This window comes from Erpetoichthys calabaricus, chromosome 9 (assembly GCF_900747795.2).
Source record: "Erpetoichthys calabaricus chromosome 9, fErpCal1.3, whole genome shotgun sequence".
NCBI classification, from domain to species: Eukaryota; Metazoa; Chordata; class Cladistia; order Polypteriformes; family Polypteridae; genus Erpetoichthys; species Erpetoichthys calabaricus.
The window spans coordinates 136,014,022-136,027,696 of record NC_041402.2 but is presented as its reverse complement, the minus strand read 5'-3'; the positions used below and the strand labels follow the sequence as shown (position 1 = coordinate 136,027,696).

Sequence of the window (13,675 nt, the reverse complement as noted above, 5' to 3'; positions counted from 1 at the left end):
TCCAATAATTTATTTAAGATCTATCAATCTGGCTTTAGGCGTTATCATAGTGTTGAAACGGAACTCCTGAAAGTGTTCAACGACATCTCTCTTATTACTGACTCAGGTGATGCGGCAGTCCTTCTCCTCCTTGACCTGTCTGCTGCCTTTGACACTATTGACCATGAGATATTGCTGATGCGGCTTGAACATCTTGTTGGGCTTAAAGGGGCTGCTCTTAACTGGTTCAGGTCATATTTAACTGGTAGACACTTTTCAGTGACTTTTAATTCCTCTTCTTCATCTACTGCTCCTCTTAAATATGGTGTACCTCAGGGATCCATTTTGGGTCCTATTTTATTCTCCATATACCTTCACCCTATTGGAGCAATTTTTAGGAAATTTAACATTTCTTTTCACTGCTATGCTGATGATACTCAGGTTTATATTCCTGTCTGCAACTCTACAAAAAATCAACTCCACAACTGTCTGTCTGAATTAAGATCCTGGATGGCTAATAAGAACTCCAAAACTCTGGAAGTCTTAGATCGGACCATCTTTTCTGCCACTTGCTTATCATCTGCCTTTTTTCAAATGTGCTTACAATTGAATGAAATAGTGATGTAATTTAGTGGCACAGCATACTCCGCCGAATGACGTAACCAATAAATTGATGAAAGTGATCGCTGCTAATGTTTTAAATAATTGATTATTATCAATAATGTTGAAGTGTTGTTGCACCTCTAATGTAGTGAGTTCTTTCCAAAGTCATATGGCTGAACAATTACAAATTTGTCTGTTTGTGACTTATTCTACTCGTAGGAGTAACAAGCTGAGCCCACTGTATTGAAATGTTAAAGATACAGTGGAACCTCTATATACGAGTTTAATTCGTTCCAGCACTGAGCTTGTATAGCGAATTTCTCGTATCTAGAACAAACTTCCCCATTGAAAATAATGGAAATCCAGTTAATCCGTTCCGCACCCTAAATATATTAACATAAAAATCAATTTTCCTAACAAATAACACTGATAAATTATATATACTGTAGTCTACCTTTAATAAATAACACTGGTAAATAATATAACTGATTATTAAAAGAATCAAAACAGGTGTCCAAAGTGCAGTAGAGCATTCAATAAATCTTTAAATAAATAATCCTTAAAACAGTTGTGAAGTGGAGGTTTAAAATACACAAGAATAACAATCCTTTAACACGAGGTTAAAACGTCAAAAGGATGCCGTCTTTAAAAAACAGATGACAATCCCCGGTGCTTCTTCTCTGTTAGCGTCTCACCTGCGGGCTCTGCAACAGGCGAGACACTCTTAATGCAGCTGACCTTCTCTACACCGTCCTGCTTCAGCTGTTTGGCTCGCCTGTTCAGCTCACTGTTCAGCTACACGTGAGCCTGCACTCGCTCGCTCGCTCTTCCGCACCGCCTGCCTGCCTTCGCGCGCGCTCTCTCTCTCTTTTCTTTTACTTCTTCTCCCCCTTAACCGGCTCGCGCTTCTCTATATAGCTGCAGCCCATCAGCCACAGGAACAATCATGGATGTGGGCAGTTTCCCACCTGTGCACTTAAGTGAGAAACGCAGACACCGCAGATCGCGGCTCGCAACTGCTACCACGCCCCCTCGCTAAGCCGCGAGCTATACCCACAGCCTGGCTCGTGGCTCGTTACGCGAGCCAATGCTCGCATTTAGATCTGAATTTTTCGCTCATACTTTCCTCGTATTTTGAATTTCTCGTATACAGAGGTGATCGTATCTCGAGGTTCCACTGTACCTTTAAATGTAAACTACTAGCACCTTTAGGCAAATCTGACCACAACATTTCCAGCTACAAGCCTGAAATTAGACGTATCCTGTTACTCCCAGGGATGTTGTGCAAGTGGAGCCTGGAAGCTAAAACGGCTCTGAACAACTACTTCCAAAGAAGAGAATGGGAAATGATGGGGACAATATTGAAGGACTCAAGTCACTGCATCAGACTATATTAAATTCTGTGTCTACAGAGTAGTACCCTCAAAGACAGGTTTAAAAAAAAAAAAAAACAAAAAAAAAAAACCTCGATGTTTGGAAAGCAACATAGTAAGGAGCTAAACTGTCTCTTGAATGAGAAAAAGAGCATTCAAATCTGGTGGCAATGAGGCTCTGCAAGATGTATAGCATGTGCTAAAGAAAAAGCATAGTGAAGGAGAGGAAGCTTACAAAGCTAAAATAGAAAACAGGAAAAGCTGTAGGATCAGATGGAGTCATTCCTCGAGTTCTTAAGGCTTGTGCTGACCAATTTTGTGGTGTCTTCTGTCACCAGGTAGAGAACTCTGCATCTTGGTTCAAAAAGAATTATCTGCACCTTAACATCAGCAAAACCAAGAAACTGGTTATTGACTTTCGCCTCAAGAAATAGCCTCCATGTCTGGTCACTGTTCAGGGAGTGGATGCAGAGCTGGTGCACTCCTACAAGTACTTGGAGGGAGGGAAAGGGGGGTAAACATTAATGACAGGTTGGACTGGTCTCAGAACACTGAGGAACTATGCAAGTAAATGCAGAGCAGGCTTTTTTCTTAAGAGACTGCATTCCTTTCATTTGGGAAGTGACATCCTTAATATCCTCTACAACTCTGTGATGGTCAGTGCAATTTTCTATACTGTGGTGTGCTGGACTAGTAATATCACTTCAAGAGAAACCCATCAAATTAACAGGCTAATTAAAAGGACAAGCTCAGTTATGGGACACACTCTGGATCCCCCTGGAGGTAGTACCGAAGGTAAGAATTAAAACAAAACACAGTGCCATTATGAACAATGCTGCAAATCACCTCTCTGACACACTAACAGAGTACTTTCAGCCAACAAATTATTCAGCAAAGCTATCTCAAGAAGCGCTACAGGGGATCCTTTACGGCAAAGGTAATATGCTTGAGTTATGCCTCACTGTGACAGCCAAGTCAGACGTTCTCTCTTTTTAATTTTCTTGCTTTTTAGTCATTCTGGTGTATGTTCAGACCATAGTATGGATATATATTTATTTTTTTATTTATTTAAAGAGCTTCGGTAAAAAGTCAAATTTCCTATGTGGACAAATACAATCGTATCCATCTATTTACAGTATTTATTCATGCTCTTTATTTATTTGTACATCACTGCAACAAATTTCACTATGCTATCGCTATATATGTGGCAATAAAGATCTCTAAACTCTAATTTAATAAGTAAACTTGGACTACAGACAAACCTACCTAAAACTAATATATCAAGATCAAACAGTTCTCGCCACTCCTGGTCAAGGAATATAGCCTGATTCTCTTCTTTGGTTACTCAAATATGAAAGCCTTTGTCAGCACTATGTACCAGTGTATTAGCTTCAAGAGTTACAGATAAGAGAAGAAACAGACTGTTCTGTAATATAACTAATATGCTATTGTGTTTAAAGAACCTGCCTCTATCATTTGAAAAGCTCAGTTTAGCTAGATATTTTAAATGCACAATTAGGCTGCAGTTTGCTTTTTTATTTAAAATTCCCCTTTTTATTTAAAGTGTTCATATCTACTGTTGACTACATAATTAAAAACATTTACAAGGGTTTTTGTTAATATTTGCAAGTATTAAAAACATTAAATGTTTACTTTTTTTTTTTTTTTTTTAAACACAAAAGCCATACATTTATTATGAATTATTAAATAAAACTGTATTGTTCTTATACTTGTTTTAAAAAATGTGTAATCTTTCGTTTCCAAAAAAGTGCTCATTCAAAATTTCGGTATAAGACTACAGTGTTCACTAATTGCTCGGTATCGGCTGTTAAAATAATGTTTTTGCATTCCTATTAATTAGGGGTCAGATTTATAAAACTTGCATTCACACAAAAAGAGGCCCGAAATGTGCATAAGCGGCTTTCCGGACAACCATTATCACTTATAAACGTGTGTATCATGGGAGAAACTATGTATATTTATGGCAACTCTGAATCATTCATACATAACATTTCAGAGAAACTGGAAAATGACAACAACCTTGATAAAGTAGGAATTTTATAAAACTTGCATTCACACAAAAAGAGGCCCGAAATGTGCATAAGCGGCTTTCCGGACAACCATTATCACTTATAAACATGTGTATGATGGGAGAAACTATGTATATTTATGGCAACTCTGAGTCATTCATACATAACATTTCAGAGAAACTGGAAAATGACAACAACCTTGATAAAGTAGGAAAATGCAGCCAAACTGCATTTGATAATTCATGCACATAATAAATCGCATCACCAAGTTGTAATTAGAACATGCATCGATGTGAAAAACATATTACAACTCAACAGTATTAATAATGATACACAGAATATATTTTAGTTCCATTTTAAGAGGGTCAATAATGCATATTTGCACTGAAGAATCTTTTAGCTTTGCTCCGTTTACATAAGTTATTCATTGTTGCTTCTCAGGGAACTGACATGTTAGGAATACCTCAGCAAACAGTCACTCCATCATGCCCGCTGTGCTAAAAGCTATTAATCGACCAGTGAGGTGCTATATCCGGGTTTTCTATGGTGCGAGTGTAAATACATAAAACATGTTTTTGCCAACTTAAAAAGCATCTAAGTGAGAAAGTAGATCCTTTTGTTAACCTTAAGCAGTTACATTCCATTAGCATACAAGCCATCTGTGAGGCCAAGATGAAACTGACAAACGTTGTTGCTTGGTAGCCTTGGTCAAACTGCAATTCATTTATTTTGATGCAAGTAGCTTTGGTTGACATGATGGTACTGTACATGGTGGCTGGCTTGTTGGTGGGGTAACCAGTTGAACCCTCAGGTTTTTATATGGACTGTACTATTCATTAAAACGGCAATCCTGTCATATGTCCAAGGTAATAAAGGCTACCCATTCAAATGCCTGTGCCTCACACCTTTTCCTGACCCCCCCAAAATCAGAGGAGAGGAGCCTAAAGCTGTGCATGATCTTGTGCAGTCAGTTGCAGAGTACAGCCAGATACTCCTGAATGCAGGTGGTGGGGACTTGATGCGTCAGCAGGGCTGCTCTACCAGCCAGTGAAAATATGCAGCATCACTACTGCATAACAATGAAGTTGATTAGCATTTATTTATTGTATCAGTATGCTGCTACTGAAGAATGTGAATTTCCCATTGGGATTAATAAAGTATCTATCTATCTAGTCCACATGATTGTTTCAGGGCAGCAATCATAGAAATGTGAATATGCCAGATTTTTTTTTTTTTTTTTTTTTTGCAGGATACATTTTCCTGTTTTTTGGCATTTGCATATTATCACACTCAAATCCATCCATCCATCCATCCATTTTCCAACCCGCTGAATCCGAACACAGGGTCACGGGGGTCTGCTGGAGCCAATCCCAGCCAACACAGGGCACAAGGCAGGAACCAATCCTGGGCAGGGTGCCAACCCACCGCAGGACACACACAAACACACCCACACACCAAGCACACACTAGGGCCAATTTACAATCACCAATCCACCTAACCCCATGCAAAGTTATATAAATGAGACCCACCAGGTCTCTCCTATATTGCCATACTAACATAACATTAACATTATATAAAGTTAACATTATATAAAGTTATTGTCTGTTTTTACCTGCATTATTATCAATCTTTAATTTAATATTGTTTTTTGTATCAGTAAGGTGCTGCTGGAGTATGTGAATTTCCCCTTGGGATTAATAAAGTATCTATCTATCTATCTATCTATCTACTATGCCTTCTAAAGTAGTAGCATTAATACTAGGAATTTTGAAAGTTATACACCTTGCAATTACGATATTTGTTAGGGCTGTGTGATTTTTTTTTTGATTAAATAATTTTACTGAAATTAAGGTTTGAGTGCAATGTCCATAATTGAAAATCTCTTTTTCTTAACTAAAAGGTACAGTTAAATAGTCAAGCAAACACTTTAGTTTGATCAGCTGATTACTCATGTGGTGCTTTTCTTGCATATGAGCTAGGTCCACAGTCAGTTGTCTGGAATTGATGTGGATATGAAAGATTGGATGGCAAACAAAAAATGTAAAATGCTAAGTTTGCAGAAGGATGACTTAAGTTAAAAGTGGCAGAACATTAAATTTATTTCAGCACTTAAAATAGGAACAACAGAATGGAATCAGTGCCAGAAAGCACAGGACAAAAAGTAAAACCTTAGCCTATTTTTCACCTTGCTTCAGCATGAACCCCAAAAAATTAGCTCCTCGTTATACAGTACATCCCATTAGACAGTGTGATTACATTAGGACAGGGGTGCTCAATACGTCGATCGTGATCGACTGGTAGATCGGAAAGGTAGTGCAGGTAGATCGCATTGCATTCAAAAAAATTTTTTTTTTTTTTTTAATGTTAGTCTATCATATATCCTCCCAATGGCGTTTGCCACTTGATTGCCATACAGGGCGGCCAGTCTGATATCTCTTTTCTTCTAACACACTGGTCATCCCACATGCATGATCAAACGCGCTAGCTACTGCAAAATTCCATATATCTAAGTGATCTAGTTAGCCTTCCAATTTATATGGACTTAAAGAAGGGATAAAAAAAAAAAAAATGTTGTTGGTTCATGGATATGGGCTAGATGTGGCATTGGAAGAGGATTATTTTCTCTCAGAATGTCACAATCGAAGTGCATTTGTCTGATCTGTCAATCTATCATTGTTATTCCAAAGAAGGAAAATGTGGAAAGGCACTTTCGAACTGTTCATAAAAACTACAAAACCGACTTCCTTCCGAAAAGTGATCTGAGAAAGAGAAAGGAGAGGGAACTAAAATCGCAGTTAATTGGACAGCTATCATTTTTCACTCGGCTGAATTCAAAAGCAAAGGCAGATACACCGAAGCATCATTCCGGATTAGTCACTCGATCATTAAGCAAAAGAAGTCCTTCCAAGATGGAGAGATGGTAAAAGAAGCCTTCATTGAGGCAGATGGCTAGGGAGAAGTTCCTGCTGAGATTTCAACACCCCTGGCTGGAGAAAAAGGAGTTTCTCCTTGTCATTAAACATGCAGAATACAAGCAACTTAATAATGATCAATGGCTGCTAGACTTGGCATTTTTTTCCGATCTGACCAACATGTTGAATGAGCTTAATTTACATCTGCAAGGAAAAGACAAAACCACGGTCAATATGATTAGCTCAGTTAATGCTTTCAAACAAAAAATGCAAGATCTGTCCTCAAAGCTGTAGCGCCTTGATTAAAGGAACATCCAAAACTTCGCGTCAGAGAGAGGCAATGGAAGGCGAGTGCGCAACTTGACCGCATACGCTACACAGAGCAGATTGAAAATTGTCTGTCAGACTTTGACAGACGGTTGGTTTCAAGACTCAGCTTTACTTGAGCCAATCGCTACATTTAAGTGCTATCCATTTAGGGAAGATGTTGAGGGTGATTCACCTGCATCAAAAATTGCAACACTGTTTCACCTAAAACTCCTCTACAGTGGAGGATGACATTTTGACACTACAGGATGACTTTCAGCTGAAGTATGGGGCTCATGGACAGTTTTGGAACTTACTCACAGAGGAAAAGTACCCAAAAATGAGGAAATGTGCTACCTCCTTGACTGCATTATTTAGCTCTACTTATTTATACGAGTCAGCTTTTTCCCACATGAAGATTATTAAATTCAAATACTGTAGTTACCATAAATGTATTGAATTGTTATTGTGCCATAAGGGTTATTCAGTTATGCAAGGTACGACAACATATATCTTATGTATAAAAGTATACTCTATAGCATTTTTAATGTAGGTAGATCATTTCGACCTGGTCATTTTAAAAGTAGCTCGCAAGCTGAAAAAGTGTGGGCATCCCTGCATTAGGAACACAGCATGCATGCCTTGTTTTGGGCGGGGGTAAGAAAACACTGGAGCAGTCCATCAAGTCTTCTTACCCTGCAACGGTAGGCGACAGACTACAGTGGGGGAGAAAATTGAGCAAACTGTCTGAAACAGACAGTTGGAGGGCTACCAATATCTGTACATTAAGTATTAGTGTATAAAATTGTTTCTAAATCTGATAAAGTAATTCTGTAACTATTGGGAATTATATGCCAATCGAAATAATGTATACTTTATTTTGCTTACAGCTAGTCAAAATGTGTTAGGCGAATGTGTAAGAGCTGACAGATTCTGTAATTTACAGACATGTCCAGTTATTGAGACCACTGTAACCCATATGGCTTAGAATGACGAATAGATGGATGACAGCAACAATGAACAGTGCTAACTTAAGTGACAATCAAATCAGTGGGCAGTAAAATGTAAAAAAAAAAAATCTACACCATAAATGCCGCAAAAATCGCAATTTTAAAACTGTTTCTTTAAGGAGTCTCGGAGATGTTGTTCATTTTCTTTGATAAAAGCATAGTAGAAAAGCTTTACCAATGCACTTTTTTTCAAGCTTGCTGCACAACACTTGGACTTTTTGTATAAAAAACACAATAATACGTTTTCGCATTTACAAAAATTCACAGCTGATAACATTGATGTAAAATTGCAAATTACTCGCAAAAACACTGAACATAAATTAACTGCGACCAGCGTATTTCAAGTTCCTTAAACATACTTTCACCTCTACCCGATATGCGTAACAACTCTGAAGATGCAAAAACACCCTACAACACTTCTCCATCGATCTTTTTGCGTTTAATCGTGTTTCTGCCTGCGTGAATTTTACGCATTTTTTACCTGGTGTCAAGAAGTTCTACTGGTAATATGTGCCCTGTGACGTACCTACCGGAACAGAAGATAATCCAGCAAAATACAAACACTGGACGCGTGGCAAGCCTATTGTAATGAATAGTTTAGGGGAAAAGGCTAACTGTAGTGTCCCTGTCAGGTCATCTTCAGTCGCCACAACAACCTGCGGATTCCTTTAACTGGACCCCGACCTACGACCCTTAAATTTAAAAAAGCTTTCTCCAACTTATAAATCTTTCTTACCTTTTGAAAAAAAAATCTTCACACTACCGCTCTCTCAGTCCACAAGGAATCAGGCAACTTTGTAAATCTTCAGATGACTTAAAAATATACAAATAGCTCTAAAAGACAGCGGCACTAATATACATCACCCCCATAGCCGCCATCTTCCAGCAGCACATCCTTCTGGGCTACGTGTACCTCTGACGTCACTATGCCAAACAGCACGCGTCATTAGACGGCGAGAAAACTCTTTCAGAATATTTTTTATTTAATATAACATAATATGCACCTCTCTCTTTTTGATTAAATATATATTCGCTTTGTAGTAAACAAAAAAATATTAAGTCGACAAGATGTATATTTTTTGCAGCCATGGTCAGTCAAAGGTCATGTAAGCAATACGCATGCGCTTTATTGGTGTTCTGAAGTAGTTGGGGTTTTATCTTTTCTAAAACTGGGCTTGATGTTTTAAAGTCTTTGTAAGTGGATGATGGAGCTTAATGGGAAAACGGGCAGGGATCTAAATGTTGTAATGTAAACATTTCAGGCTGTTGCACTTGAAATGGAAAATGTTGTGGACAATGGGGTTTATTTTTTTTTTCGTAGCAGAGTCTTAGGTAATTTGTTTTATTAAATTGGTTCACGTACCCTTCAGTTGACTTTACTGTATGGGCAGCTTTTGTTACAGGGTCAATGATTACATTCCTCGGAATGTAGAGGAATGTGTAGCTTCCATCCATGTATCATAGCAATAAATTACATGGGGGAATACAAGGCTGTACTTAATGTGTTTCGGTGTTTGGTGGGATCCGAGTAGGGTGTCTATGATTACTTTTTGTTATGCATTGATATAGATTGCTCACGTATTATGACTGTGTTGCGTATGAGTCTGCGCGTCGTTCTGTTTTAAAATCGCTATTATTCAAAGCAAAGTCAGGTTTTATATTTGTGTTGTGATGCTGTTAGTTCTTACCCTGTTTCCTGTTTACAAGTGGAAATGGTTGAGATGTCATTTCATGTGAGAAGGTTGCAGATGGCTATGCTATGTTTGGTATACATCAATAGTCATAAGGATGTTCACCCGGCTGAGAATATATTAAAAATCGTTGGCAACATGAAGGTCACAAGATTTATAGTTTTGAGTGGGACCGACATAAAGAGGCAAACAATAAGCCTCTCTCAAATGTGATTTGAATCATGGGCGGAGGTGGTCGGAACGGGCGTGGTTATGTGTCTGAAGAGGAAATTGTGCATACATAAATACATGTATCGGTGATATTCTGATATTGTTTTAGTTTTTACATATGGCTGTAAAGAACCATCATACCATCATGTTTGTTCAGCAGTGATATGTCCTAAAATTTCAGGCTTCAAATAAAAAAAAAAAAAAAAAAAAACAGTTCTCTGATAAACTGTCATTGAGTTTACATCATATAAACGGTGGCAATTCTTCCGATTGTTGCAGTGGTGTGATGGTGTGCAACCTTATTGTCTGTTCTGATCACTTTTCTGCCTTATGCAGCCTTACATTTTGAATGTCCTAGAGCTGTCCAGATCTTTTCAATGTATATACATTCATCTCAAAGTCTTTTAATACTTCATTTAGATTGATAACTAAAACTTAGTCTTCCTTTTATGCTGTCTTATCTATATATCTGCATGATTGTACCTACATATCTCTAATCAGGAGGCTTTCTGCCTGGTCTTTGCCACAATTCATTTATCATTGGTGTTGTGTACACTGCATTCCAGCTATTATACCTCTTCCAATCACGGCATCATCTGATTTTTACTGTTGGCTATTCTTATTGTTGATTCTGCTTGGTTTCCCTTCATTAAGTTTCTCAATGTACTCCTTTCACTTTTCTCTAACTTCCTCTGCTTCATGTACGTATGTAATACAGCTAGTATTAACTTTTTTTCTTGTGATTTCTTTCAATTTTTTGTAAAGTAAGCTCTTCTAGTTCTTGTCATTCTATGTCCCACAAGCAACTTTTGAATCATTTTCTTAATTCATTATTCATTTTTGCGTATTTTCTTTTCCTATCTTATGTATTGATATCTACCATTTTCTTCTTTCCTCATTTTTTTTTTTTTGGTTTATTTTCTACAATAATGACAATTAAACGTTTTATGCTTCTCCAGTAGTCCTCTACCATCACATTGTTTCTGTGGCAATGTTGCTTCTTCAGCCTGCTGTAAAAAGTACATTCTTTTTGTCCTTTTAGTAGATCAGTCTTCTTTTTCTTTCGGCTGCTCCTGTTAGAGGTTGCCACGGCGGATCATCTTTTTCCATATCTTCCTGTCCTCTATATCTTGCTCTGTTAGACCCACCACCTGCATGTCCTCTCTCATTACATCCATAAATCTAATCTTATGCCATCCTCTTTTCCTCTTGCCTGGCAGCTCTATCCTTAGCATTATTTTCCCAATATACCCAGCATCTTTCTTCTGCACATGTCCAAACCAATGCAATCTCGCCTCTCAGACTTTTGTCTTCAAACCGTCCAACCTGAGCTGACCCTCTAATGTACTCATTTCTAATCCTGTCCATCCTCGTCACACCCAATGCAAATCTTAACATCTTTAACTCTGCCACCTCCAGCTCTGCTCCTGTTTTTTGGTAGATCAGTATTCCATCAGTTTCTCCTATTTAATTCCTAGAATTAATTTTCTTCAGTTTTAGTGTTGAAGTTAGATCAGAGTATGTGTCTGCTCTTGGGGAGCTGCAACAGTTTAGCATTCTTTTTCGATATCTCTGTTTGACCAAGATATAATTTAACAACACTGCAAAGTTCTTGTTTGGTGGTCTGGCATTCATCACAGCACACTGTCTTTCTCTAAAGCTGTAAACTATAATAAATCCAACATGTACTACCTGTAGTCCAACAGAGAAGTTAAGTGGTTTAATCAGATACCAGAAAATTAATTTAGTGCTCATCCGTCCTAGAGCTCCTAATTCTTTTAGACTTTCAATCAGACTCTTTTATACCAAAGAAGGACTTGAGTCAAACCATCAAGGTGGTCAGGGATTAAAATGCCTTTGCACTTGAGTAATTACTTTAAGGTGGCACTACTGTATGTAAGTGACAACAAAAGACAAGATAGGCAAAACAAAAGAAGGGGAGATAGATTTAAAACATCACTATGATCCTGGCTCTCGAAGGCATTACGGTATACTGCAAAAAGTGTTAAACCCCTTCAAGTTCCTGGATGATCATTTCTTCTGACAGCAGCTTACAGTGGTGTGAAAAACTATTTGCCCCCTTCCTGATTTCTTATTCTTTTGCATGTTTGTCACACAAAATGTTTCTGATCATCAAACACATTTAACCATTAGTCAAATATAACACAAGTAAACACAAAATGCAGTTTGTAAATGGTGGTTTTTATTATTTAGGGAGAAAAAAAAATCCAAACCTACATGGCCCTGTGTGAAAAAGTAATTGCCCCCTGAACCTAATAACTGGTTGGGCCACCCTTAGCAGCAATAACTGCAATCAAGCGTTTGCGATAACTTGCAATGAGTCTTTTACAGCGCTCTGGAGGAATTTTGGCCCACTCATCTTTGCAAAATTGTTGTAATTCAGCTTTATTTGAGGGTTTTCTAGCATGAACCGCCTTTTTAAGGTCATGCCATAGCATCTCAATTGGATTCAGGTCAGGACTTTGACTAGGCCACTCCAAAGTCTTCATTTTGTTTTTCTTCAGCCATTCAGAGGTGGATTTGCTGGTGTGTTTTGGGTCATTGTCCTGTTGCAGCACCCAAGATCGCTTCAGCTTGAGTTGACGAACAGATGGCCGGACATTCTCCTTCAGGATTTTTTGGTAGACAGTAGAATTCATGGTTCCATCTATCACAGCAAGCCTTCCAGGTCCTGAAGCAGCAAAACAACCCCAGACCATCACACTACCACCACCATATTTTACTGTTGGTATGATGTTCTTTTTCTGAAATGCTGTGTTCCTTTTACGCCAGATGTAACGGGACATTTGCCTTCCAAAAAGTTCAACTTTTGACTTATCAGTCCACAAGGTATTTTCCCAAAAGTCTTGGCAATCATTGAGATGTTTCTTAGCAAAATTGAGACGAGCCCTAATGTTCTTTTTGCTTAACAGTGGTTTGCGTATTGGAAATCTGCCATGCAGGCCGTTTTTGCCCAGTCTCTTTCTTATGGTGGAGTCGTGAACACTGACCTTAATTGAGGCAAGTGAGGCCTGCAGTTCTTTAGACGTTGTCCTGGGGTCTTTTGTGACCTCTCGGATGAGTCGTCTCTGCGCTCTTGGGGTAATTTTGGTCGGCCGGCCACTCCTGGGAAGGTTCACCACTGTTCCATGTTTTTGCCATTTGTGGATAATGGCTCTCACTGTGGTTCGCTGGAGTCCCAAAGCTTTAGAAATGGCTTTATAACCTTTACCAGACTGATAGATCTCAATTACTTCTGTTCTCATTTGTTCCTGAATTTCTTTGGATCTTGGCATGATGTCTAGCTTTTGAGGTGCTTTTGGTCTACTTCTCTGTGTCAGGCAGCTCCTATTTAAGTGATTTCTTGATTGAAACAGGTGTGGCAGTAATCAGGCCTGGGGGTGGCTACGGAAATTGAACTCAGGTGTGATACACCACAGTTAGGTTATTTTTTAACAAGGGGGCAATTACTTTTTCACACAGGGCCATGTAGGTTTGGATTTTTTTTCTCCCTAAATAATAAACACCATCATTTACAAATTGCATTTTGTGTTTACTTGT

The 13,675-nt window shown here is 38.4% G+C and overlaps 1 protein-coding gene across 10 annotated transcripts in view; it reads right to left on the bottom strand.

Annotated features, from left to right (window-relative positions):
- sec16a (SEC16 homolog A, endoplasmic reticulum export factor) overlaps positions 1-9,097 on the bottom strand; it is a 257,384-nt gene extending 248,287 nt beyond the window's left edge. For all 10 annotated transcript variants that reach the window (XM_028810200.2, XM_028810204.2, XM_028810205.2 and 7 more), the window contains exon 1: positions 8,950-9,097. The gene's annotated coding sequence lies outside the window, so the exon portion shown is untranslated. The remainder of the gene's footprint in view (positions 1-8,949) is intronic.
- Positions 9,098-13,675: the final 4,578 nt, after the last annotated feature.